Here is a 6054-nt window from a genome sequence, read left to right on the forward strand (position 1 = left end):
AACTTTAAAAAAAGTATACATTGCAAACGAACTGCATTTGAAACATGCATGGCCCAGTCTGATCTGGGGCATTTAAAACAAAAAAGAAAACAACGCAAAAGCAAGGCGCCCTCAGAATCAGAAACGCTGGCGACTTGCAAGCATGGCCGAAACTAGCTGTGAGGACACCGAGGTCGTGTGCTCGGTTGTTTTTTGCATCATAAATGCTGACGCTTGTGTGAAAAATCTAGTAATGTACGAAAGACTCCTTAACTTTCTCTGTTGGTTTGCCGTGTAACATGTCGATTTGCAGGATGAACAGTATACCAAACAGGCATATAAATACTGCCAGCTAGAGCTTGACCTAGTAGAATGCATGTCCGCTCTGGTTACGACGCTGAGCGCATCCTCGGGTTTCTGTTTCAGAATGGTTCGCGGGAATGCTGCAATCTGCAATTTTTACGTACGGTGGTGTATTATCCAACCCCTCCACTTTTGACTGTAAGGATAGTGCACTTTTTTTGTGCTGCTTCATAGAGGTGACAGTGATGCGTGAGCACTATGGCAACTCGCAATGCATCATAGGATCTGTAGTCCTAAAACAGCACTACAATACACAGGCGCTAATCGTGATGCAAGTTAATACATTTCCAGATACTGTATCCGTTACAATCATAGGTTAGGGCGATTTTATTTTAATTCATAATGCACTATAATACGAATTAAGTGCATTTGTATTATAGAAGTAATGTTCTCCATTTTGGCCGGTGTTGTAGTATTGTGCATCCGTTTACTTCGGATCTCTTCGGAAGGCCTCCTTGCTTTCTTTCACGTCACGTGCACGCGCAGCTGTGAGACTGACCGGAGGGATATTTTAACACTAACACGTAATCGTTGTGCGCTGTTATTTTCCTTTAAAATATAATGAACGCAGTTTTGTTTTGTTTTGTTTTGTTTTGTTTTAACCAGTATCCTAAAATATAAAACATACTTCTTACACAACAGACTTCTATATTGACCTTCCATGAATACACAGCGTGTCAACGTTTCAAAGCACAGTAGTTTGAATCAAAATAGTTTAGTGCATTATCTTGCCATAAAGTTATTTGTAATTGAATCATATTATTATTATTGATATTATGGTATACAGCTGTAGCCTAATGTTTGGCACCTGCTGTCTTTCAAGTCTTAACATTATGTGACACTAATTCAATGTATCTTGTATTTGGTAGCACTGGAGGCTGTGCAGTTTCATTGTTTTAGGCTGCCCTGTTCTTTTAACCCCTACCGTGCTAGGTAAGAGGTACTAGCTGTTATGAGATGTTATGTGGTTTCTCCCAAATGTAACCAGTTGTGGGACCCCAAAGATGTTTCAGCTGGAACAACACATTCCCCCAACCCAGTTTGCATAAAGTAGTTAATACTGCGTTTGTTAATTAGCAAGCCAGGTCAGGGGTTCTCAACTGGGGTCCGCAGCTCCCTAGGGGGCCTTGAGGAGGTTTCAAGACGTGTTCAAAACGTTGGAAACACAGTAAATACCAGATATAATTTTTAATTGGAGCATCACCATCAAAACAACAAAACCCACAGAATGATGATACAGAGCTTACTTCAACAAGTTCAACCGTAAGGGCTGAAGAACAGCGAGGAGGTGGTGTTGTGAGTAAAAAAACATAAAGCCGTAAACCCTGCAAAAATAAAGAAATTCAAAGACAGCTACTCAAATTTCGGTTTATTTATACCTGAAGTGGAGATAAACCTCAACTTTAATGTGCAATCTGTGCACGGGTCCTGTCTAATGCGTGTTTGAAACCCTCCACATTACAAAGACATTTAAATACCGCAGATTAAAAGCTTGTAGTGTCATCCTACATAGTGGTGCAGAAAACACAATGGCATATGATTGCTGAGGAATAGATAATCCATGTGAAATTGTAAAGGAGATGTTTGGAGAGTAGAAAGCCAAGGAACTGTCAAAAATACCAGTGTGAAATGACACTGTCAAACGACCGGATCTGAAGAAGGTATTTCATCATACAGCTCCCTCAGAATCATGTTCAGTGAGAATACAGCACTGCTTCTACTGCAGCACGGAAAGTGCTGGTCCCATTCAGTACAATCCCTTTATGCGAAACCGGATTTTCAGGCAGGACATCGATGAAAACAAAGTACCGAGCCAGGATGAACATTGACCATGAAAACAAAGTACCGAGCCAGGATGAACATTGACCATGAAAACAAAGTACCGAGCCAGGATGAACATTGACCATGAAAACAAAGTACCGAGCCAGGATGAACATTGACCATGAAAACAAAGTACCGAGCCAGGATGAACATTGACCATGAAAACAAAGTACCGAGCCAGGATGAACATTGACCATGACATGCGTGTGTGCGCTTGATGAAGATACAGCCACGTCTTGACAGAACTGTTGCTTAGCACCAGCAACAAGTTTCACATTGAGTAAGTAAAACAAAAAAAAAAAGTAATATATATATATATATATATATATATATATATATATATATATATATATATATATATATATATATATATATACACACACACACACACACACACACACACACACACACACACACACACAGTGCCTATATAAAGTCTACACCCCCTTTCAAAATGTTCACCTTTTGCTGCCTTATAGCCTGGAATTAAAAATGCATTAAAAAAAAAAAAAATTATCTATACATCCTACCCCATGACTCCCAAGTGAAAAAAATTCTAGAAATTTATAGAAAATTCATAAAACAATAAAAACTGAAATAGCTTGGTTGGATAAGTGTCCACCCCCCTTGTAATAGCAATCTTAAATTAGTTCAGGTGTAACCAGTTACCTTCAAAATCACACACAAGTTAAGTGGCCTCCACCTGTGTTAAATTGTAGTGACTCAACCATGAGCAACAAGGCACTTTCAAAAGAACTCCAGGACAAAGTTGTTGAAAGGCACAGATCAGGGGATGGGTATAAAAAAATATCAAAAGCCTTGAATATCCCTTGGAGCACGGTCAAGACGATTATTAAGAAGTGGAAGGTGTATGGCACCTCCAAGACCCTGCCTAGAACAGGCCGTCTTTCCAAACTGGATGACCAAGCAAGAAGGAGACTAATCAAAGAGGCTACCAAGAGGCCAATGGCAACTTTGCAAGAGCTACAGACTTTTATGGCCAAGACTGGTCAAAGTGTGCATGTGACAACAATATCCCAAGCACTCCACAAATCTGGCTTGTATGGTAGGGTGGCAAGAAGGAAGCCACTACTCAAGAAAGCCCACCTTGTGTCCTGTTTGAAGTATGCAAAAAACCACTCAGGAGATTCTGTAGCCATGTGGCAAAAAGTTTTTTGGTTTGACAAAACAAAAATTGAACTTTTTGGCCTAAATGCAGCGTTATGTTTGGCGCAAACCCAACACAGCACATCACCGAAAGAACACCATCCCTACTGTGAAGCATGGTGGTGGCAGCATCATGTTATGGGGATGTTTCTCATCGGCAGGGACTGGGGCACTTGTCAGGATAGAAGGGAAAATGAATGGAGCAAAGTACTGAAAAGTCCTTGAGGAAAACCTGCTGCCCTCTGCAAGAAAGCTGAAACTGGGACGGAAGTTCACCTTTCAGCATGACAAAGACCCAAAGCACACAGCCAAATTTACACTGGAGTGGCTAAGGAACAAAAAGGTAAATGTCCTTGAGTGGCCCAGTCAGAGCCCAATCCAATCGAAAATTTGTGGCATGACAAAAAAACAAATCCTCATTTAAATGCATGAAACTGAGGCACTGACACAACAAAATGTGAAAAAAGTTCAAGGGGGTGTAGACTTTCTGCTGGCACTGGGGGGCAGGGATGGGGGTGAAAAAACAAATCAATTAAAAATAAAAACCTGAAAAGTGTTCATTAGATAAGTATTCACCTCCTTTGCTATGACACTACTAAATAAGCTCAGGTGCAACCAACTGCCTTCAGAATCCACACAATAAGTTAAATGGAGTCCATCTGTGTGCAGTAAAAGTGGTTCACATGATTTTAGATTAAATATACCTGTCTCTGTAAGGTCCCACAGTTGGGTAGTGCATCCAAAGCAAAGATACTACCATGAAGACCAAGGAGCTTTTAAAACAACTCCCAGATAAAGTTGTGGAAAGGCACAGATCAGGGGAGGGGTATAAAAAGATTTCAAAGCCCAGACTTGAATCCGATTGAGAATCTGTGGCAAGACTTGAAGATTGCTGTCCACCAACGATCTCATCCAACTTGACAGAGCTTGAACAATTTTGCCAAGAAGAATGGATGAATATTGCACGATCCAGGTGTGCAAACCTGGTAGAGACTTACCCCCCAAAAGACTCACAGCTGTAATTGCTGCCAAAAGTGGTTCTACCAAGTATTGACTCAGGGGGGTGGATACTTATCTAACCAAAACATTTCAGTTTTTTTGTTTTTTTCTTTAACTGTTGTTTAACAATAAAAATTCTCTCGCCTCTTCAAAGTGTTGAGTAGGTTGTGTAAATCAAAGGGAAAGAAATCCCATTTAAATGCCTAAAGATTTAAGGTTGCAATAGGAGTCTTATTTCCAACCTTGATGTGTGTGTGTGTGTGTGTGTGTGTGTGTGTACAGTATGTACTGGTGCACAATGAAAACACAACAATAAGTTTTACATCAATATCTCATTGGGCACATACATAATGTTATTTACATTTTAAATGGAGAGCAGATAGGTTTGTTGATTGTTTGAGTATTATTGTTCCTTGGGATAACAAAATACTAAGCTCAAGTCATGTGATTTCATAAAAATTCCAGGTGCTCAGTGTTTAGTATTTGAGTTGAATTCAAATTGCCAAAATTAGTTGATTAAGAATCTGTATAATAGCCATTCGAAAAGACATGATTTTAATTAAGGCAAGAGCAGCGAAAGATACGACGTCACCCCACTTGAGTAATGAAGATCGTCTGGTTGCTGTCGGCATGATTGAAGGCAGCCTGTCTGTGAGAGAAGTTGCCAGGAGAATGAGATGTTCTGCTTCAACAATCAGCAAACTAGTCCAGAGAAACCAGGAAACCGGCTCTGTGAGGGAAAGGCCCGTCCTGAAAGGCAGACGGTAACCACACCGTCCAGGACCGTCACATCCGACTGATCTATCTGCTTAATCGTTTTCACACTGCAGTGGATATAGCACAAGAAATTCTAGGAAGAAATAACGTGCGCATCAGCAGAATGACTGTAGCTCGACGTCTTCATGAAAATGGTTTGCATGCTCGGAGACCCTTCAAGGGTAACGTGTTGGCAACTGAAAGATGAAATCGCCATCCTCTGTGGACCAGAGAACATCTGAGCGAAACCAATGCGAGTTTTTCTGACTGCCGAGCATTACCGTCGGTGGATTAACCAATCACAGCCAAGTGCTGACAACACGTGCTTGCCAGGAAAATTCATGAATGAAACTGTTGTCTACGAAGGTGTCCAATCACCCTGAAGTACGGAGGCCCGGAAGAGCAAGATGAACATTTAAAAAAAGTGGCGAGCAACAAGAATGGTGGTGAAAAAAGGGGTGTGAATCTTTTTAAAGCATGCCAACAAAAATGAATGTGCGAACACAAAAAAATGTGTGCCGGAAATGACTTAGCCTTTTGTTTTTCTTGCATTCAGGAAAATTACACCACATGTTAGAGAAGACAGTTCTAGGGGGAAATAGTCTAAAGGTAATTCTAACTAGCATAACCCTGCTCCTTTGGGTGTCCTATATAGGCTACTCGTCCTTTGTTTTTGTATTTTTCCTCTGTAAAGCTTCCCATGTTTGATCCCTCCCATATTTCATACAAGGACAGGCAAGTCAGTATTTTATACCTCGCCTCTGATAAGCATGCTTCCTGTAGCCAATTTGATACTGTTATCACATTTTGCCTTTTTTTTCTGTAGTTCACTACAATTCTTTCTTAGATTGCACGAAACATCCAAATTATATTCATATTTTTTTTTAATGATATCTGCATGCTAATATTCTACTAGATGATGCAAAACTTTTGGCAATGTTGTCAGTTATATTCGAGTACATAGCCTAC

Source organism: Polyodon spathula, chromosome 27 (genome assembly GCF_017654505.1).
Source record: "Polyodon spathula isolate WHYD16114869_AA chromosome 27, ASM1765450v1, whole genome shotgun sequence".
NCBI classification, from domain to species: Eukaryota; Metazoa; Chordata; class Actinopteri; order Acipenseriformes; family Polyodontidae; genus Polyodon; species Polyodon spathula.